We start from the raw sequence: 22,209 nt of genomic DNA on the forward strand, positions 1-22,209 counted from the left end.
CCTGCCTGCATATCCGCCTGCCTGCATCCCAGTCTGTGTGCCAGTCTACCAGTCTGTTCCTGTATTCCCCTGTGTGGGTCAACAGCCGTGTCCGGGGTCTGTCCTGGAGTAGCACCTGGTCCCTCTGCTCGGTTCCTCCTTGGTGCACTGGCGTCGTATGCCGTCGTGCGACCCTGGTCGGATCGGGTGAATACTTAGTCACGCCCCTCCAGGCTTACACTCTCCGGCACGGTCCAGTGGAATCACTACCAATCACATGCACACGCCGCTCTAGCCCGGGCGTGTGCATAACAGCATGCTCAGGCCATGGTTCCCGTTGAGCCCCACGGCCTTCGCTCTCTGAGAAGTTTTTTCCAGCGAATACATGCAGTGAAATAAATAAATATATATTTTTTTCCCTTTAGCTGAGTTCCAGGCGAATTGCGCACTCGTCCAGATGGATCTATCAGCTCTCGTTCCTGCGGATCCGCCACGTTACTATGGGGATCCAAAACAGTGTCGTGCATTTGTGGAGCAATGCATGCTACACTTTAAGGCCTACCTTCTTTATTTTCCTTCCGATTGGGCTAAAGTGGCCTTTATTATGTCTTACCTGGCGGGGGATGCCTTGGAATGGATCAACCCCCTATATGAGACACAGGATCCGATCCTCCGGGACCTAATGGCCTTCCTGGTGGCCTTTCTAATGGTCTTCGATGATCCTAACCCGGAGGCTCCTGCTGAAGCTTCACTTCCCAATATCCCGGAGCAGCCCCAATGGGTAATGTGTGTGGGTAGCGTAATAGTTCTCCAGCCCAATGAGACTACTGCCCACCCAGAATCCTCACAGGGTGACTACGCTTTCCGGAATACTTCTCCCAACCTCAAGAGGCAGTCCAGACGTGCTCGACTTAGAGGCAAGCAGTCACGCCTGGGTCTGTCCTCCCTGAGACCTCCTGAACCCTTCGGGGTGCTACCTGGTAACGAAAGGACAGAGACTCTCCTATACTCTGTACCTGATACCTCGCTCGCTTCGTCCAGTGAGTCCAACCTGGTGTACTCCGAAGCAGAGGTTACTCCCGAGTCTCTACACCCCTCCGACCAGGCGGAGGACCTCCAGTTGTGTTTAGAACCCTTCGGGGTGCCACCTGGTGGTGAATGGACTGAGACTTTCCTATTTCCTGTACCTGATACCTCGCCTGCTTCCTCCAGTGAGTCCAACCTAGTGTACTCTGAAGCAGAGGTTACTCCCGAGTCTCTACACCCCTCCGACCAGGCGGAGGACCTCCAGTTGTGTTTAGAACCCTTCGGGGTGCCACCTGGTGGTGAATGGACAGAGACTTTCCTATTTCCTGTACCTGATACCTCGCCTGCTTCCTCCAGTGAGTCCGACCTAGTGTTCTCCGAAGCAGAAGTTACTCCCGAGTCTCTACACCCCTCCGACCAGGCGGAGGACCTCCAGTTGTGTTTAGAACCCTTCGGGGTGCCACCTGGTGGTGAATGGACAGAGACTTTCCTATTTCCTGTACCTGATACTTCGCCTGCTTCCTCCAGTGAGTCCGACCTAGTGTTCTCCGAAGCAGAAGTTACTCCCGAGTCTCTACACCCCTCCGACCAGGCGGAGGACCTCCAGTTGTGTTTAGAACCCTTCGGGGTGCCACCTGGTGGTGAATGGACAGAGACTTTCCTATTTCCTGTACCTGATACCTCGCCGGCTTCCTCCAGTGAGTCCGACCTAGTGTACTCTGAAGCAGATGTTTTCTCTGAGCCTCTGTACTCTTCTGACCCGGCGGAGGACCTCCAGTTGTTTCCTGAATCCTCCGGGGTACCACCAGATAACAAAGAGACAGTGACTTTTCCTCATTATGTACCTGATAACCCGTCTATTTCTTCCTGTGAGCTTGACAAGATGTACCTCGAAGCAGAGATTACCCTCAAGTCTCTGTTCCCCTCCAACCCAGTGAACGACTGGTCCTCGAATTCCCTGCGGAAGATTCTGGCAGGCCTGAAGAAGAGGGGGCGTAAGGGGGGAGGTACTGTAACATACCTGGCGGCGTCCTTGCATGGTGGTCCATCTCCCACTGTGCAAGAGGGCGCACTTGATCTCCTGTCCAGAATGTCTCTCTGGCTTCCCTCCATGCTGTCTTGTTTGTGTCTGTGTCTGTTTCTGCTGCTTAAGGGCGGCGCCCGATCACTTCCTGCCTTTTGTACCTGCTGTGGGTCACACCCCTTGTGCGTCCTCAGCCTATCGCTGTCTGTCTCTTGGTATATAGCTCAGCAGCTCCCTTCTATCCCTGCCTGAGCATATGTGTTTCTTTCAGTGTGTGCTTGCACTCTGAAGGTGCCAGGTCCCGTCTTTGTTTCCCTGTCTGCCTTTCCTGGAGGCTTATTTCCAGGCCTGTCTGAACTTAGTCCTGTATGTTTCCTGCCTTGCGGTGTCAGCTCCCGTGTCTGAACTGTGTCCTGTATGTCTCCTGCCTTGCGGTGTCAGCTCCCGTGTCTGAACTGTGTCCTGTATGTCTCCTGCTTTACGGTATTAGTTCCCGTGTCTGAACTAAGTCCTGTATGTCTCCTGCCTTGCGGTGTCAGCTCCCGTGTCTGAACTGTGTCCTGTATGTCTCCTGCTTTACGGTATTAGTTCCCGTGTCTGAACTAAGTCCTGTATGTCTCCTGCTTTGCGGTATTAGTTCCCGTGTCTGAACTGAGTCCTTTCTGTGTATCTTGTCTGTCCTGTCTGAACTCGCTCCTTGCCTGTTCGTCCCGCCTCTCTGGGGGCAGTATTCCCAGACCCGCTCCTGTATTCCGCTGCAGTGTCTGTCTTCTCCGTACACTCAGTTCCAGTCTGAACTCTCTCCTATCCTTTACCTGTTTTGCCTCTATGCCCGTTCCCTTCCTTTTTCTGCAGAGTCTGAACTTGTACCTAACTCCTGCCTGTTGTCTCTGTACTCCCGTTTGTGAGTTTGTGGTCCACTCGCTACTTCACTGCAAGTACCCTGTGGGTGTCTGGCTCTGCCTTTCCCTTCCTGTCTGTTCAGTGTGAACAGAGCCCTGTCCTCCCTGCTCAGCCCTGTCTGCACTTTAGTTGTGCTTGCCTGTACCTCTCTGCCTGTATTGTTCCTGAGTCCCAGTGTGTACTGGGTCCTATCCCGCCTGTGTTCCTACCTGCTAGTGCCTCCCCGTTTGCACTCTATCTGTGCTTACCTTTACCCGCCTGCCTGCATACCCGCCTGCCTGCATATCCGCCTGCCTGCATCCCAGTCTGTGTGCCAGTCTACCAGTCTGTTCCTGTATTCCCCTGTGTGGGTCAACAGCCGTGTCCGGGGTCTGTCCTGGAGTAGCACCTGGTCCCTCTGCTCGGTTCCTCCTTGGTGCACTGGCGTCGTATGCCGTCGTGCGACCCTGGTCGGATCGGGTGAATACTTAGTCACGCCCCTCCAGGCTTACACTCTCCGGCACGGTCCAGTGGAATCACTACCAATCACATGCACACGCCGCTCTAGCCCGGGCGTGTGCATAACAGATACGCTCTGATTATAGGCCCTTGCTGGTGGAACTGAGGTTCGGTATGTGTGGGAATGGTGGACGGAAAGAGTGGAAGGTTCACCCGGTATGGCTGGAAACGGTAGATATTCAGAAAATAGCAGGAGAGGTGGAGGAATTCTTCCAGAACAATATGGGAAGTACAGCCATAGGAACTGTGTGGGACACAATGAAGGCTTATGCTAGGGGTTTATTGATTCAAGATATATCCAGATGTAAAAGTCAGAACAGATTGGAGGAAAGAGAGGCATTGGCTGCGCTGAGGGGGGCAGAGGAGGAGTTGGTGCTTAATCCCACCGTAGAGGCGCAACAGAACATGAAGGAAGCTCAAAAAAAGGTGGATAAAATATTTCTGGCCAATGGGGAAAAGAAGAGGGAATTCCAAAAAATTGCCTTTTATGAAGAGGGTGAAAAAGTTGGTCACCTGTTGTCTACTATAGCGGCAGCGCAGAGGGAACCGGGATTTGTGTATGGTCTCTTGGATCCAACTGGCACCCTAGTCACTGAAACGCGAGATATCTTGAGGGTGTTTAGAGACTTCTATAGTGACCTATATAACTCTAAATTAAGGAACACGGGAGATGATATAGACCAATTTTTGAGGGGTACTCAGATATCTGGGCTTAGTGAGGAGGCTAGGGATAGCTTGGAGGGCCCCCTGACGGTAGAGGAAATGGAGGAAGCTTTGGCTTCAATGGCAAATAATAAAGCCCCAGGTGCAGATGGTTTACCAACAGAATTCTATAAACATCTTAGAGATGTACTATTGCCAAAATTAAAAGATGTGTTTTTGGCTCTGGAGGTGGGAGAATTACCGGAGTCAATGCGGGAGGCTACGGTGGTGGTTCTGCCCAAGGCAGATAAGGACCGGACACAGCCAGATTCGTATAGACCCATATCCTTACTACCGGCTGATATTAAAATTTTAGCTAAAGTAATGTCTTCTCGACCTACAACCTTCGCATCTCATGCAGTCTCTCTCACCGGTGGTCACCACTCACCTGACTAAAATATTTATCCTCTCTCTTTCTTCAGGTATCTTTCCTTCCTCATTTAAACATGCCATCATAACCCCTTTACTTAAAAAGCCATCTCTGGACCAGAACTGCACTGCTAACTACAGACCTGTCTCTAACCTTCCTTACATCTCTAAACTCCTGGAACGCTTGGTCCACTCCCGTCTAATCCGCTATCTCTCAGATAACTCTCTTCTTGACCCTCTACAATCTGGTTTCCGCTCCTTACACTCCACTGAAACTGCCCTCACTAAAGTCTCTAATGATCTACTAACAGCTAAATCCAAAGGTCACTGCTCCCTGCTGATTCTCCTGGATCTCTCTGCAGCATTTGACACTGTGGATCACCAGCAAATCCTTACTATGCTCCGCTCTATAGGCCTCATGGAAACCGTTCTCTCCTGGTTCTCCTACCTCTCTGACCGCTCCTTCACTGTATCTTTTGCCGGCTCCTCTTCCTCTCCTCGTTCCCTTACTATCGGGGTCTCGCAGGGCTCAGTTCTAGGCCCCCTCCTCTTCTCTCTATACACTGCCCCTATTGGACAAACAATCAGCAGATTTGGGTTTCAGTATCATCTCTATGCTGACGACAAATTATACACTTCTTCCCCTGACATCACCCCTACCCTAATACAAAACACCAAGGATTGTCTGTCCGCTGTCTCTAACATCATGTCCTCCCTCTATCTTAAACTGAATCTCTCTAAAACTGAACTTCTTATGTTTCTCCCCTCTACTAACCCAACTCTACCTGACATTGAAATTACCTTGGATGGTTCAACCATAACTCCCAGCAGCACGGCCGCTGCCTTGGGGTCATATTCGACACTAACCTTTCCTTTACTCCCTATATCCGATCACTCACTCGCTCTTGTCACCTGCATCTTAAAAACATCTCCAGAATCCGACCTTTTCTCACCTTTGAAACTGCTAAAACTCTTACTGTCGCTCTTATTCACTCTCGTCTGGACTACTGCAACTCTCTTCTGATTGGTCTCACTCTTACCAAACTTTCTCCAATCCGTAGTGAATGCGGCAGCCAGGGTCGTATTTCTGTCCAGCCGCATCACCGATGCCTCCATCTTGTGCCAGTCATTACACTGGTTGCCTGTCCGCTACAGGGTCCAATATAAACTCATCACTCCCACCCACAAAGCTCTCCACAGTTCTGCGCCGCCTTATATCTCCTCTCTCATCTCTGTAAATCGCCCTACAAGTGCCCTCCGTTTTACAAATGACCTAACATCCCCCATAATCCGAACCTCGCACCTCCGTCTCCAAGACTTCTCTCGTGCTGCGCCAGTTCTCTGGAATGCTCTACCCCAGACGATCCGACTGATGCCTAGCCCCCATGTCTTCAAGCGCGCTTTAAAAACCCATCTCTTTAAACAAGCCGACCACCTCAACTACTCAGTAAACCAACTTTCCCCTGTTCCCTCCTTCTAAATATTATTCAGAATCTGTTCCCTACTCTTCATCTGTCTCCACACCCTCCATGCACAAGATAACTGCACTCGATACTTGATTATTGCACTTATACATACGGGCTGATGACCGGATCATGCAGCTTTATATGAAAATCCCTATTTATTATAATTGTCAGACCTGAAATAACAAGCACTTTTCACCTACTGTGTCCCCCCATTCCCTTGTAGAATGTAAGCGTGCGAGCGGCCGGACCCTCGCTCCTAATGTAACTGTTTAAACTGTCTTACCTTGTATTGAATTTATTGTCTGTACATGTCCCCGCTTAATTGTAAAGTGCTGCGGAATATGTTGGCGCTATATAAATAAAACTTATTATGTTTTTTTTGCATTTCCTATATACGTCTATATATATATTTGTGGCAATGTGTATTGGTGTAAAATTCCATATTTTATTTGATAGTTAATATACTTTGTTATGGACGTTTTTTCATTTTTGTGTATATACACTGCTCAAAAAAATAAAGGGAACAGTGAAATAACCCATCCTAGATCTGAATGAATGAAATCTTCTCATTGAATACTTTGTTCTGCACAAAGTGGAAAACACACTACAGGCTGATCCAACTTTGATGTAATGTCCTTAAAACAAGTCAAAATGAGGTTCAGTATTGTGTGTGGCCTCCACGTGCCTGTATGACCTCCCTACAACACCTGGGCATGCTCCTGATGAGGCTGAGTATTGTGTGTGGCCTCCACGTGCCTGTATGACCTCCCTACAATGCCTGGGCATGCTCCTGATGAGGGTCAGTATTGTGTGTGGCCTCCACGTGCCTGTATGACCTCCCTACAATGCCTGGGCATGCTCCTGATGAGGCTGACTATTGTGTGTGGCCTCCACGTGCCTGTATGACCTCCCTACAATGCCTGGGCATACTCCTGATGAGGCTGAGTATTGTGTGTGGCCTCCACGTGCCTGTATGACCTCCCTACAATGCCTGGGCATGCTCCTGATGAGGCTGAGTATTGTGTGTGGCCTCCACGTGCCTGTATGACCTCCATACAACGCCTGGGCATGCTCCTGATGAGGCTGAGTATTGTGTGTGGCCTCCACGTGCCTGTATGACCTCCCTACAATGCCTGGGCATGCTCCTGATGAGGCTGAGTATTGTGTGTGGCCTCCACGTGCCTGTATGACCTCCCTACAATGCCTGGGCATGCTCCTGATGAGGTTACGGATGGTCTCCTGTGGGATCTCCTCCCAGACCTGGACTAAAGCATCCACCAACTCCTGGACAGTCTGTGGTGCAACGTGACGTTGGTGGATGGAGCGAGACATGATGTCCCAGATGTGCTCAATCGGATTCAGGTCTGGGGAACGGGCGGCCAGTCCATAGCTTCAATGCCTTCATCTTGCAGGAACTGCTGACACACTCCAGCCACATGAGGTCTGGCATTGTTCTGCATTAGAAGGAACCCAGGACCAACCGCACCAGCATATGGTCTCACAAGGGGTCTGAGGATCTCATCTCGGTACCTAATGGCAGTCAGGCTACCTCTGGCGAGCACATGGAGGGCTGTGCGGCCCTCCAAAGAAATGCCACCCCACACCATTACTGACCCACTGCCAAAACGGTCATGCTGAAGGATGTTGCTGGCAGCAGATCGCTCTCCATGGCGTCTCCAGACTGTCACATGTGCTCAGTGTGAACCTGCTTTCATCTGTGAAGAGCACAGGGCGCCAGTGGCGACTTTGCCAATCCTGGTGTTCTGTGGCAAATGCCAAGCGTCCTGCACGGTGTTGGGCTGTGAGCACAACCCCCATCTGTGGACATCAGGCCCCCATATCATCCTCATGGAGTCGATTTATAACCGTTTGTGCAGACACATGCATATTTGTGGCCTGCTGGAGGTCATTTTGCAGGGCTCTGGCAGTGCTCCTCCTGTTCCTCCTTTCACAAAGGCGGAGGTAGCGGTCCTGCTGCTGGGTTGTTGCCCTCTTATGGCCCCCTCCACGTCTGCTGGTGTACTGGCCTGTCTCCTGGTAGCACCTCCAGTCTCTGGACACTACGCTGACAGACACAGCAAACCTTCTTGCCACAGCTCACATTGATGTGCCATCCTGGATGAGCTGCACTACCTGAGCAACTTCTGTGGGTTGTAGAGTCTGTCTCATGCTACCACGAGTGTGAAAGCACAACCAATATTCAAGAGTGACCAAATCATCAGCCAGAAAGCATTGGTACTGAGATGTGGTCTGTGGTGCCCACCTGCAGAACCACTCCTTTATTGAGGGTGTCTGGATAATTGCCAATAATTTCCATCTATTGTCTATTCCATTTGCACAACAGCATGTGAAATTGATTGTCAATCAGTGTTGCTTCCTAAGTGGACAGTTTGATTTCACAGAAGTTTGATTCACTTGGAGTTATATTCTGTTAAGTGTTCCCTTTATTTTTTTGAGCAGTGTATATTTTATATAATGAGACTAATATGATTATATGAATGTTTGTAGTTTTCTTCATTTTTTATTTCATTGTGATGTCATTTCCTTGTTTTTTTTCTATATAAATGTTGTATTTCTATGTGATTGCCCACAATTGACAAAAGCTCTGGAGGAGCTGAAACGTTTTACAGATTTGTGGATGTGGAATAAATGATTGATTGACTACAGGTGAGTGCCGGGATCTCTTTCCTTTCCCTCTCCATTACTAACCTGAGGGCTTGAAGACAGCTGTGTTTTTTGACAAATCACAGCTGTCATCAACCCTAACCACCATTACCCCGATTGCCACCGCACCAGGGCAATCGTGAAGAGCCATGGGTGTTGTCCACATAGAAAGCCTCTCCTAAAGCCCATGTTCACAAAAGCCGCCCTACAATCTGCCAGGACACATGCGGAAACATATGAAGACTCCTGGGACTTTATACTCTGGAGTGATGAGACCAAAATAAATGTTTTTTTTTGAACTGATGGCTTCAAAACTGTATAACATTGAAGGGGTGAGGAATACAATGAGAATGCATGGTGTCTACAGTGAGACCTGGTGGTGGCCGTGTCCTTATGTGGGGCTGCATGAGGAGCTACATTTCATTGATGGTATCTTGAATTCACAGATGTTTTGCTCTGTAGTGAAAGAAAAGATGCTGCCATCACTCTGTTCCCTTGGTAGGCCACCATTGCATTTCTAAAGAACAGGATGAAAGTGATTCTGTGGCCAAGTGTCTCCTGATCTGAACCCAACCAAACACCTATGGGGAATTCTGAAGAGACAAGTTGTCATCACTCCATCCAGCATCCAGGCTCCAAGTGAGCTCGTTATTGAAAAAGAGAAAAAAGATAGTTGTAGTAGTTGTAGCCAAAAAAAAGGATGGATGAAGGAAGAAAATACAGACAATAAGGGAAAGATGCCATGTTATGTGTATTACAAAGATACTGCTCTCCAGCCACCGCCCAATAATGGCAGACGGGGGGGGGGGGGATGGACCTGTACAAATTCCAGTCAGCAGAGTATTGTGTTGCATGTCACGCGCCCCGTCCAGGAGGTCCACCCCTTGCTACTACCCAAGCCACTCCTAGTGCCCCATCCTCATCTGTTATACCTATGTCCGCCCAAAGTTCCAACCCTTCCTGCAGCGGCCATGTTGCTACACCCATTGCATCACCTCCAGCCTCTGACCACATGTCCCTTTGGTGGCGGCCATCTTGGCACACCCGGAATACAGGCAGCACTACACCCGGAATGTGTATGATGAAGATCATCATGTCAGTATGTTATACATGCGATGGGACCAAAATATGATCCCCTGGATGTACCCAGGTCACAACACCTGCTCACAGAAACAATTCAAAACACCATAGCATACGCATCACAGCTTCATGCGGTCCCAACCCTAGCCCTGCCATTTATTTCCACCGGTATCTTTGCCTAATCAGTTTGCAAAGAACATGTCTAGCTGTCTGCTGCCATGGCAGCTGGACAACTCTGAGGTAGTACTGTTACAATACGTGGATGATCTTCTTTTGTGTGCCCCCACGGAGCAAGTGTCCATCAGGGCCAGTGTTAGCCTTCTCAAGCATCTGGCAAAACTGAATTGTCGAGTCTCAGCCTCGAAACTTCAGTTTTGCCTCGGTCAAGTGGTCTTCCTAGGCCACTGCCTTACTCAGGGTGCCAGACATCTCGCAGAAGAAAGAAAGATGACCATCTACCTGCTACCATTCCCAAAAGATCCCATAGAGCTGCAACAGTTCCTTGGACTATGCACATATTGCAGACAATGGATCCCAGACGCCTCACGTCTGATGCAGCCCCTATATGACAATTAAAAGAAGACACTCTGGCAGGTTTCATACTGGATATGCTGTCACAACTGAAGATACATTGGTAGAGGCTACAGCCTTACCTCCCAGTATGTCAGCACAGGAAGCAGAGCTCAAAGCTCTGACTGCAGGTTCTCCTGTGAAAAATGCTGAAAGCGTCAGACAATTGATGGAAGCGGTGCAGCTACCAAGACAGTTGGCTGTCGTAAAGGTAAAAGCTCATACCCGACCAGATGCCCCTAAAGCAAGAGGTAATGCACTTGCTGATCTCCATGCTAAGCGAGCAGCTCTTCTTCCGACATCCATGTACATGGCTGTTGCGCGGCAACAGGCCAAACAGCTAAATTCCATGCCAACCCAGGATCAACCTGCAGAAGAGCATCAACCGGTCCCTCCAATCACAAAGCTACGCTCCACACAGCAGAAAGTCTCTAAAGAAGAACGCCAGTCATGGAAGGAGGCGGGTGCTAAATTGATAGATGGGCTATGGAAGAAGGAACAACTGTATTGTTTGCCTCAACTCCTATATCCAGCCACTGTAGCCTGGGCCCATGGACCGGTACATCGAGGGAAGAATCAAGCTTTGCTACTGGTACAGAAACTCTATTGGGCTCCAGGAATTTCCACCGTGTTGAGTGCACAGAACAAAGGTTGCACAATATGCCAAACCTGCAACCCAGGCTGATTACAGAAGGTACCGACAAAACACCTTGCCAAACCAGAGTATCCGTTCCAACGATTGCAAGTTGATCACATCACTCTCCCTAAAGCAGGACAATATGAATACTGCTTAGTAGTAGTGGATATGTTTTCCAGTTGGCCAGAAGCATTCGCCGTTCCAAACATAACTGCCAAGACTACCGCCAAGAAGCTGGTCTCTGAAGTTGTTTGCCGGTATGGAGTCCCAGAAGTTATTGAAAGTGATCAAGGACCAGCCTTTTCCTCATGCATGTATCAAGAAATACTTGCCATGATCGGATCAACAGTGGCGCTGCATACTCCTTATCATCCACAGTCAAGCGGCAAGGTGGAGAGATTGAATGGCACACTGAAAAGGCAGTTGACCAAAATGATGCAGGAGACTACGGCCCAGTGGCCTGAGCTCCTTCCCATTGCACTATATCACATACGCACCACCCCCATAGGGAAACACAAACTGTCACCATATGAGATACTATTTGGGTCACAACCAGCTATAGCTCTATTTACCCCACAACAATTATCAGAAGAAACAGATAATGTTGTGCAATATGTAATTCAGCTTGCCAAAGCACTAACACCCATGCGTTAGTATCATCTTCTATTCCAGATCCAGCTGATGCAGAAGGTTGTCATACCCCCAAGCCTGGAGATTACGTGTATGTGAAGAAGCATGTTCGGAAACACGGACTAGAACCATTATATGATGGACCATACCAAGTGCTCCTGACAACCCCAACAGCAGTAAAACTTGAAGGGAAGTCAACATGGATCCATGCTTCACACTGCAAACGTCAACCATCCTGAGATGTTTTATAATATTATGTATGGTTGTGACGCGCCCCCTGGGCCGTGGGGTACCCGGAGTCGGGCCAGTAGATGCTGGGGGTTGTAGTCACTGTGGCGGTGACCTGTTCCGTGACCCAGGGCAGTCAATAAAAGGGTAATTAAGATATATAGGTTGTATAATGTCCAACTATGCTACCTGTGGAGTGCGGCTAATGGAGGCCGCCGCTGCGGAACAGTCCTCTGAAGCTGGTGGTTTGGCAGCAAAGGTGATATAACTCCCCACAGGAAGAGTTAGCTTCAGGGCAGCGTGTGGATGATGGTGGTTGTGCAGGGTGTCGCGGTGCATAAATAACCACAAAGTCCGTATAGTGCAGTCCCAGGGTCGTTACTGGTGGCAATTAGACAGGCCTGGACTGGAGTACTGGCTAGAGATAAGAGTCTGGTCAGCCTGGGAGCAAGCATAGAGCTCTCCTGGCCAGGTGGAGTTGTAGGCCTGCCGTTCTAATATACTCCGTGGCTTTACTGGTTGTAGCTGTGTTGTAGTCCACGTCCCTGAGTGTAACGTGCTGTGCTCACCCGTATGGCTAGCAGCTCGGGCCTTGCGGATGCCTCTCTCCTCCGTGGCGGTACTGGTCCTTCGGTGCTGCTCAGCCTCCGAGCGTCTGATGGGGCCAGGAGACCTGCAATCTCCTGCCCTGCGGTATCTGCTGCTGGGCCTGAAGTGCCCTACAGCCTCGGACTCCGGTGTCCGGTTCTCTGTGTATTCCAGCTAGGACGAGCTATCTCCAGCTCCAGTCCCTAGCTCCTCTCTCCTGAATGTCCTAAACTCAACTCCTCACACTAGACTCAATTAACCCCGCCTCCAGATCCAGTTATCAAGGGGAGTCTCCTCCCCTTGCTGGTCTGGAGCCAGGAAGTGTTGCATGTGTAGTGTTCCTGACCAGGAAACCCCTGTTTGCTTCCAGACATGGTATTACCTCTTTTGAGGGAGGCAATACCACTGTGGCAACCAGACCCTTGGGGTGCCACAGTTGGACTAGGCAATACCTGGAATAGCCTACAACAGAGTACTGACTCTTTTAATAACAAGTTCATTACTCACCACCAGATTTTGGTACAAGAATTGAGACAATTAGAGAACAACCAGATCAGTGACTGTTGGATATGTACTCACTCACCAGTTTCAGCCGCTAGTATGCCCAGTCACTCTGGAAGAAATACTAAACTGGCCCAATTGTAGCGACGCCCTTGCTAATAACGCTACTATGTTTAGTAGATTATGGAGCACCACTGTAGGTATACCAGTAGTTGGGTGGGTGGATCTCCCCTGGTGGCAAGGAAATCTTACTGCCACCAGCAAATACCTACAATTCCTTGCCCTTAATGGAAACAAATGGGTGCCCAGAAACAAGTCTTCCTTGACTTGCTTCCGTGACAAGATGCAGACCTTGATGCAGCTGGTGCATGACAACATGGCGCAAGCCCAGGCTGACCAGAAGCATTGGTACGACCAGAACGCCCGAGAGCGGACCTACCAGGTGGGTCAGAAGGTGAAAGTGCTGGTCCCCGTACCAAAGGACAAGCTTCAGGCGGCCTGGGAAGGCCCGTACGTCATTCACCAACAACTCAACCCGGTCACCTACGTGATCACTGTTGACCACGCGCGGGGTAAACGGAAGGCTTTTCACGTTAATATGATGAAGGCTCATCAAGAACGTGGAGCCTGCGTCCTACCGGTCTGCGGCCTGCCCGAGGATGGGGAGGACGACCCCCTCTTTGACATGCTGGCCCAAGTGAAGGCCAGCGGGTCCCGAGAGGATGTAGAGATAAGCGCCTTGCTATCCGCAGACCAGAGGTCTCAGTTGCGAGCAGTGCTGAAACCCTTCCAAATAGTGTTCACTAACCTGCCTGGCAGGACTGAAGTGGCGGTCCATGAAGTGGACGCCGGGAATCATGCCCCACTCCAGCGGACAGCCTATCGAATCTCCGACGAGGTGCAGCATGTCATGCGCCAGGAGGTCGAGGAGATGCTGAAGTTGGGGGTGATTAAGCGGTCCAAGAGCACGTGGGCCTCACCTGTAGTCCTGGTGCCAAAGAAGGACCGGACCACCCGGTTCTGTGTGGACTACAGGGGGCTCAAAGCTATCACAGCCTCTGACGCACAACCAATGCCACGCATTGAGGAGCTGCTGGAGCGGTTAGCCAGCGCGAGCTATCTCTCCATTATGGATCTGAGTCGGGGATATTGGCAGATTCCCTTGAGCCCCAAGGCCCAGGAGAAGTCCGCCTTTATCACCCCCTTCGGATTGTATGAATCCACGGTCATGCCTTTTGGCATGAAAAATGCCCCTGCCACTTTCCAACGAATGGTCAACCACCTGCTCCAGGGACTGGAGAGGTACGCAGTGGCGTACCTGGATGATATTGCCGTCTTCAGTCCCACCTGGGAGAATCACCTCGAGCATCTGCAGCAGGTGCTCGGGCGCATTCACCAGGCGGGCTTGACCATTAAGCCAGGAAAGTGCCAGATGGGCATGAACGAGGTCCACTACCTGGGAGAGCCTGGGAAGGTGGACACTATCGTGTCCTGGCCCACCCCCAGGACCACGAAGCAGGTGCAGTCCTTCTTGGGCACCGCAGGGTACTATAGACGCTTTGTACAAGACTATAGTAGCCTTGCGAAGCCCTTGACAGACCTCACCAGGAGGAGCCTACCCCATTCAGTCAAATGGACAGATGAATGCGAGGCGGCCTTTTGGGCTTTGAAGACTGCCCTGAGCAGCTCTCCTGTGCTAAAAGCGGTCGACGGCACACGGCCACTCTTCGTACAGACCGATGCCAGTGAGTTTGGCCTCGGTGCTGTACTCAGCCAGGTCGACTCGGGGAACCAAGAACACCTCGTGTTGTACCTAAGTCGGAAACTGCTGCCGAGGGAAGTGGCCTATTCCACCATAGAGAAGGAGTGCCTGGCCATGGTATGGGCCCTCAACTGTTTACAGCCTTACTTGTACGGGCGCCCCTTCACTGTCGTGACTGACCACAACCCCCTGAGTTGGCTGCACACCATGTCCGGTGCCAACGGAAGGTAGTTACGCTGGTGCCTCACCCTCCAGCAGTACGACTTTACCGTTCAACACCGTAAAGGCAGCGAGCATGGCAATGCCGATGGGTTGTCCCGGCGAGGGGAGCCTCCATAGATACGCCTGGAGGAGTACCAGAAGGTCCTACCTCCATAGCGCAGTCTAAAATGGGGGAGGTGTCAGGCAAAATGTATTTTTGCCATAGTTTTCAAAATGAGAGATGTCTTAAATCTCCACCCCCTGCTCATTTGGAAGAGGCTACATAGAACTTCTCTGCTTCCCCCATCACAGGAATTTTTATGAGCTCCATAAAGCCTCAGCCAAGAGAACAAGCATTCTGGTTTAAACTGGAAATTCCCTCCAAGATCCTATTGTCTAACTGTACAAACTTTTAATGTCGATTTTAATAATGCACATGACTGTCACAAACACAGGGACCACATTTTTGAGATGTTCACCTTTTCCCAATTGTGATGGTGTGGTTTTCGTGGCTGGGAGACCACCAGGAACCGGGGAAATGGGTTCTGAGCTTCTGAGCATCATAGAGATATCATATTTGATATCCATCTTCATGAATATTGGTGACGGCAAACATGATGTCTCCATCTTGGATGTGGGACCCCCACATACCAAGGTATGAAATCTGAAGGATTTTTATGTCTTATGCAGCTGGGTGGGTTCACAAAACCGAGCCCCCGTGTGAGTGTAAACATGGGTGTCTCCTAATGTTTTGGCCCCTTTCTAGTGTTGAGCGATACCTTCCGATATCGAGAAATATCGGATCGGATTGGATCGGACCGATACCGAAAAAGTATCGGATATCGCCAATTCCGATACCGGAAACCAATGCAAGTCAATGGGACAGAAATATCGGAATGAAAATAAACCCTTTCTTTCCTTGTAGGTTAATTCTACATGAAGGAAAACAACTAAGAATAATGTAGAATGTATTGGGGGAGGTGGGGGAGACAATAAAGGCACAGAGGTTTAGCCCAATCAAATGGAATAGCAGGAATTAATATTTTTTTTAAGACGTTCTGAGTTACGGAAATATTGACTATGTTAAGTATTTTTATATTTTGTCAGATATTTATGTTTCACTACTTCCATGCTCTTCACCTTCTTTTTTACTTCTCCCACACTTTCTCCTTCATCATCCTCAGCATCTTTTTCATCCACTTCTTCTTCACCTTCTTCATCTTCTTCTTCTTCACCTTCTTCGTATTATTCTTTTTTTTTACATTCTTCATATTCTACTTCTTCATCTTCTTCATATTCTTCTTCATCATATTCTTATTTGTGACAGGCATTCCTGTAGTTGTTATCTATAAAAGGTTGGACATTACACCTTTCGTTCTGCCCGTCACAAAAGATTTACAACAGGATTTGTCCGCGTTCAGTTTCGCCTGCAGCAGCAGGTCTTTTCCAGGGGCACCACGAGGAGGAACGGACTCACCCCCATTCACTGCTTAGTCATCTTCTGCTTATAATTTAGATATTACTTTTGCTCTGATTTTTAGTCTTATGCTTAATGTTCTTCCGCTTTTTGTTCTGCAGCTTCTTGTATTTCTGCTTCTTGGTTTTCTGTCTCTTGTTCTTCTGTATCTTGGTGCTTGTCTTCTCTTCTTTGTCCTCTTGGTCAACTTCTTCAGGGTCATCTTCTTGGTCTTCTTCGGGGTGGTCTTCAGGGTCGTCGTCTTCGGGGGTCCTCGTCTTCGGGGTCCTCGTCTTCTTCGGGTTGGTCTTCTGGGTCGTCTTCGGGGTCCTCGTCTTCTTCGGGGTGGTATTCAGGGTCCTCGTCTTCTTCAGGGTGGTCTTCAGGATCCTCGTCTTCTTCAGGGTGGTCTTCAGGGTCCTCGTCTTCAGGGTCGTCGTCTTCGGGGTCCTCGTCTTCTTCGGGTTGGTCTTCAGGGTCCTCGTCTTCAGGGTCCTCGTCAGGGAGATCCAGAGTGATTACCAAGAACCATTTCAAAAAGCTTGAACTTGGAAATGTAGCAGAAGGTACAAGAAGGCTGAGGAACTACCGAGGACCAGCTGACGGTACTGGAACCCGGATGGGTAGCAGAAGGTACAAGAGCCAATGGAACTACCGAGGACCAGCTGATGGTACTGGAACTTGTAACATACCTGGCGGCGTCCTTGCATGGTGGTCCATCTCCCACTGTGCAAGAGCGCGCACTTGGTCTCCAGTCCAGAATGTCTCTCTGGCTTCCCTCCATGCTGTCTGTTTGTGTCTGTTTCTGCTGCTTAAGGGCGGCGCCCGATCACTTCCTGCTTTTTGTACCTGCTGTGGGTCACACCCCTTGTGCGTCCTCAGCCTATTGCTGTCTGTCACCTGGTATATAGCTCTGCTGCTCCCATCTATTCCTGCCTGAGCATAGTGGTTCATTCAGTGTGTGCTGCACTCTGAAGGTGCCAGGTCCCGTTCTTTGTCTCCTGCCTTGCGGTATCAGTTCCCGTGTCTGAACTGAGTCCTGTCTTTGTCTCCTGCCTTGCGGTATCGGTTCCCGTGTCTGAACTGAGTCCTGTCTATGTCTCCTGCCTTGCGGTATCGGTTCCCGTGTCTGAACTGAGTCCTGTCTATGTCTCCTGCCTTGCGGTATCAGTTCCCGTGTCTGAACTGAGTCCTGTCTGTGTACTCTTGCCTGCTGCCTCTCCTGGAGGCTGTATTTCCAGGCCTGTCTGAACACGCTCCTAGCCTGTTCCTCCCGCCTTCTAGGGGCCGATTTCCTAGACCCGCTCCTGTATCTTGTCTGTCCTGTCTGAACACGCTCCTTGCCTGTTCGTCCCGCCTCTCTGGGGGCCGTATTCCCAGACCTGCTCCTGTATCCCGCTGCAGTGTCGGTCTCCTCCGTACACTCAGTTCCAGTCTGAACTCTCTCCTATCCTTTACCTGTTTTACCTCTATTCCCTTCCTTTTTCTGCAGAGTCTGAACTCGTACCTAACTCCTGCTTGTTGTCTCACTGTACTTCCGTTTGTGAGTTTGTGGTCCACTCGCTACTTCTCTGCAAGTACCCTGTGGGTATCTGGTTCTGCCTTTCCCTTCTAGTCTGTTCCGTGTGAACAGAGCCCTGTTCCCACCGCGTCTGCAGTTTTCGCTTTGCTCAGCTCTGTCCGCCGCGTCTGCGGTTTTCGCTTTGCTCAGCTCTGTCCGCCGCGTCTGCGGTTTTCGCTTTGCTCAGCTCTGTCCGCCGCGTCTGCGGTTTTCGCTTTGCTCCGCTCTGTCCGCCGCGTCTGCGGTTTTCGCTTTGCTCGGCTCTGTCCGCCGCGTCTGCGGTTTTCGCTTTGCTCGGCTCTGTCCGCCGCGTCTGCGGTTTTCGCTTTGCTCGGCTCTGTCCGCCGCGTCTGCGGTTTTCGCTTTGCTCGGCTCTGTCCGCCGCGTCTGCGGTTTTCGCTTTGCTCGGCCCTGTCCACCGCGTCTGCGGTTTCGAATTTGTCTCCCAGTCTGTACTGGACCCTACCCAGCCTGCGCTCTAGTCTGCCTGTTCCAGTATTCCCCGGTGTGGGTCAACAGCCGTGTCCGGAGTCTGACCTGGAGTAGACCCTGGTTCCTCTGCTCGGTTCCTCCCTGGTGCACTGGCGTCGTATGCCGTCGTGCGACCTTGGTCGGATCGGGCAGATACTTAGTTACGCCCCTCCAGGCACTCTCCGGTTCATGGCACAGTGGAATCACTACATAAACATGCACACGCCAGTCAGTCCGGGCGTGTGCATAACAGAACTCGGTTACTAAGCAGGAGGTACCTGTGCCAGAAAGCACTACCAAGGACCAGCAGACGTTGGTGGAACTTGGATACCGAGAAGGAGGCACCTAATCCAAAAGCACTGCCGAGAACCAGCTGACGGTACTGGAACCCGGATGGGTAGTAGAAGGTACAAGAGCAAATGGAACTACCGAGGACCAGCTGACGGTACTGGAACCCGGATGGGTAGCAGAAGGTACAAGAGCCAATGGAACTGCCGAAGACCAGCTGACGGTACTGGAACTCGGTTACTAAGCAGGAGGTACCTGTGCCAATAAGCACTACCAAGGACCAGCAGACGTTGGTGGAACTTGGATACCGAGAAGGAGGCACCTAATCCAAAGGCACTGCCGAGAACCAGCTGACGGTACTGGAACCCGGATGGGTAGCAGAAGGTACAAGAGCCAATGGAACTGCCGAAGACCAGCTGACGGTACTGGAACTCGGTTACTAAGCAGGAGGTACCTGTGCCAGAAAGCACTACCAAGGACCAGCAGACGTTAGTGGAACTTGGATACCGAGAAGGAGGCACCTAATCCAAAGGCACTGCCGAGAACCAGCTGACGGTACTGGAACCCGGATGGGTAGTAGAAGGTACAAGAGCAAATGGAACTACCGAGGACCAGCTGACGGTACTGGAACCCGGATGGGTAGTAGAAGGTACAAGAGCAAATGGAACTACCAAGGACCAGCTGACGGTACTGGAACCCGGATGGGTAGCAGAAGGTACAAGAGCCAATGGAACTGCCGAAGACCAGCTGACGGTACTGGAACTCGGTTACTAAGCAGGAGGTACCTGTGCCAGAAAGCACTACCAAGGACCAGCAGACGTTGGTGGAACTTGGATACCGAGAAGGAGGCACCTAATCCAAAGGCACTGCCGAGAACCAGCTGACGGTACTGGAACCCGGATGGGTAGCAGAAGGTACCCATGTAAAAAAAAGTTTCAAGGCCGCGAGCCGGCCACAGTTACCAAAACCCACAGTCCTACAGGGGGTGCTTGTCCTATTGGCACTATGGAACCAGCCTTCATTGCCAGATCCCGCAGCCCACATAGGAGTCACATAAACTGCAGGCACCATAGAGTCGGCTAACCCAACCGCAACACGACAGGACATCGCATTGGAGGCAAAGTGACGTTGACACTACCCGGAAACAGCTGGCATGCTGGAACCAGGCTGGGCAGGAGGGAGTAACCGTGCCAAAGACACTGCGGGGAAACAGCTGGCGGTGCTGGAACCCAGGGTAAATACTAAAAACAGAGTGGAGCCAGAGGTGTAATTGGAGCAAGTTTTAAATCAGTAGTACAGTGGATGTGGACAAAGCAGGAGAATTTGCCGGACACACAGCAGGGGAACAGCTGACGTTACTGAACCCCAATAACAGTGGAGCAAGCGTTGACTGTGCAGACGGCACTTCTGAGCAGCAACTAGCGGTATTGGAGCCCAGGGTAAATACTAAAAACAGAGGAGCCAGAGGTGTATTTGGAGGAGGTTTTAAATCAGTAGTACAGTGGATGTGGACAAAGCAGGAGAATTTGCCGGACACACAGCTGGGGATCAGCTGACGTTACTGAACCCCAATAACACGGCAGCAAGTGTTGACTGTGCAGACGGCACTTCCGAGCGCCAGCTGGCGGTGTTGGAGCTCAGGGATAATAGTGAAAACAGAGGAGCCAGAGGTGTAATTGGAGCAACTTTAAAATCTGTAGTAGTGGGAATGTGGACAGAGCAGGAGAAATTGCCGTCCGCACAGCAGGGGAACAGCTGACGTTACCGAACCCCAATAACACGGCAGCAAGTGTTGACTGTGCAGACGGCACTTCCGAGCGCCAGCTGGCGGTGTTGGAGCTCAGGGATAATAGTGAAAACAGAGGAGCCAGAGGTGTAATTGGAGCAACTTTAAAATCTGTAGTAGTGAGAATGTGGACAGAGCAGGAGAAATTGCCGTCCGCACAGCAGGGGAACAGCTGACGTTACTGAACCCCAATAACACGGCAGCAAGTGTTGACTGTGCAGACGGCACTTCCGAGCGCCAGCTGGCGGTGTTGGAGCTCAGGGATAATACTGAAAACAGAGGAGCCAGAGGTGTAATTGGAGCAACTTTAAAATCTGTAGTAGTGAGAATGTGGACAGAGCAGGAGAAATTGCCGTCCGCACAGCAGGGGAACAGCTGACGTTACTGAACCCCAATAACACGGCAGCAAGTGTTGACTGTGCAGATGGCACTTCCGAGCGCCAGCTGGCGGTGTTGGAGCTCAGGGATAATACTGAAAACAGAGGAGCCAGAGGTGTAATTGGAGCAACTTTAAAATCTGTAGTAGTGAGAATGTGGACAGAGCAGGAGAAATTGCCGTCCGCACAGCAGGGGAACAGCTGATGTTACTGAACCCCAATAACACGGCAGCAAGTGTTGACTGTGCAGACGGCACTTCCGAGCGCCAACTGGCGGTGTTGGAGCTCAGGGATTACGGTTCAGGTGGTAGAAACATGAACAGAACAGGAGACCTGGATACTGTTGCCAACCAATTATTTATTCTGGAAGAGGACTGGCAAATTCATGAGAGATCCAGGCCTTGTTCATTTTGAGAAAAGTAAGCCAGTCAACGTTATCGGAGGATAGTCGCATGTGACGGTCTGTTAGTACACCACCTGCGGCACTAAAGACGCGTTCCGATAATACACTAGCAGCAGGGCAAGCTAGCACCTCCAATGCATACTGACTAAGCTCTGGCCATGGATCCAGCTTACAGACCCAAAACTTGAAGGGAGAAGAGCCGTCTGGGAGTACACTAAGAGGGCAAGACATGTAGTCTGTCACCATCTGACGGAAACGTTGCCTCCTGCTGACTGGAGCCGTCTGTGATGGTGTAGACATTTGTGGCGGCGGGGACACAAAACTTTGCCACATTTCGGCCATACTGGTCTTGCCTTGCGCTGAGGTGCTGCTTCTGCTCCCTCTTTGTGCAGAGCTTCCTCCACTGCCTCGACGCACTGAGCTGCTTTGTAAAGCACTAGCAGCACTGCTCTCGGTTGGAATGGAGAACATGATGGAATGCACCAGTGCGTCTTGGTACTCCCGCATTTTACGCTCCCGGTTCAACGGTGTTATGAGGCTTTGTAAGTTGTCCCGGTAGCGAGGATCTAGGAGGGTGGACACCCAATAATCAGCCATGTTGAGAATGTGGGCGATGCGGCGGTCGTTTCTCAGGCACTGCAGCATGAAATCAACCATGTGCTGCAGACTGCCAACTGGCCAAGAAACGCTGTCCCCTGCTTGAGGCGTGATCTCTGCCTGCTCTGCATCACCCCACCCTCGCTCTAGATACTGATTACTAGAGCATTGTGTACCTCTCTCCTCTGGACAGATGTCTTCCTCATCCATTGACTCCTCCTCATCCTCCTCACAAAGTGTTCCCTGCCTAGGCCTTTGTGAGGAACCACGTTGCGCAGACTGTAGAGAAGCAGATGGCATTTGTGACTCCTCATCCTCCACCTCTTCCAAAACCTCGTCCCTTAGTGCTTGCAGTGTTTTTTCAAGCAGGCAGATAAGGGGGATAGTCATGCTGACTAGTGCATCATCTCCACTCGCCATCCGCGTGGAATAATCGAAGGCA

Source organism: Phyllobates terribilis, unplaced genomic scaffold (assembly GCF_046119375.1).
Source record: "Phyllobates terribilis strain yellow unplaced genomic scaffold, ASM4611937v1 Scaffold_117__1_contigs__length_5270597, whole genome shotgun sequence".
NCBI classification, from domain to species: Eukaryota; Metazoa; Chordata; class Amphibia; order Anura; family Dendrobatidae; genus Phyllobates; species Phyllobates terribilis.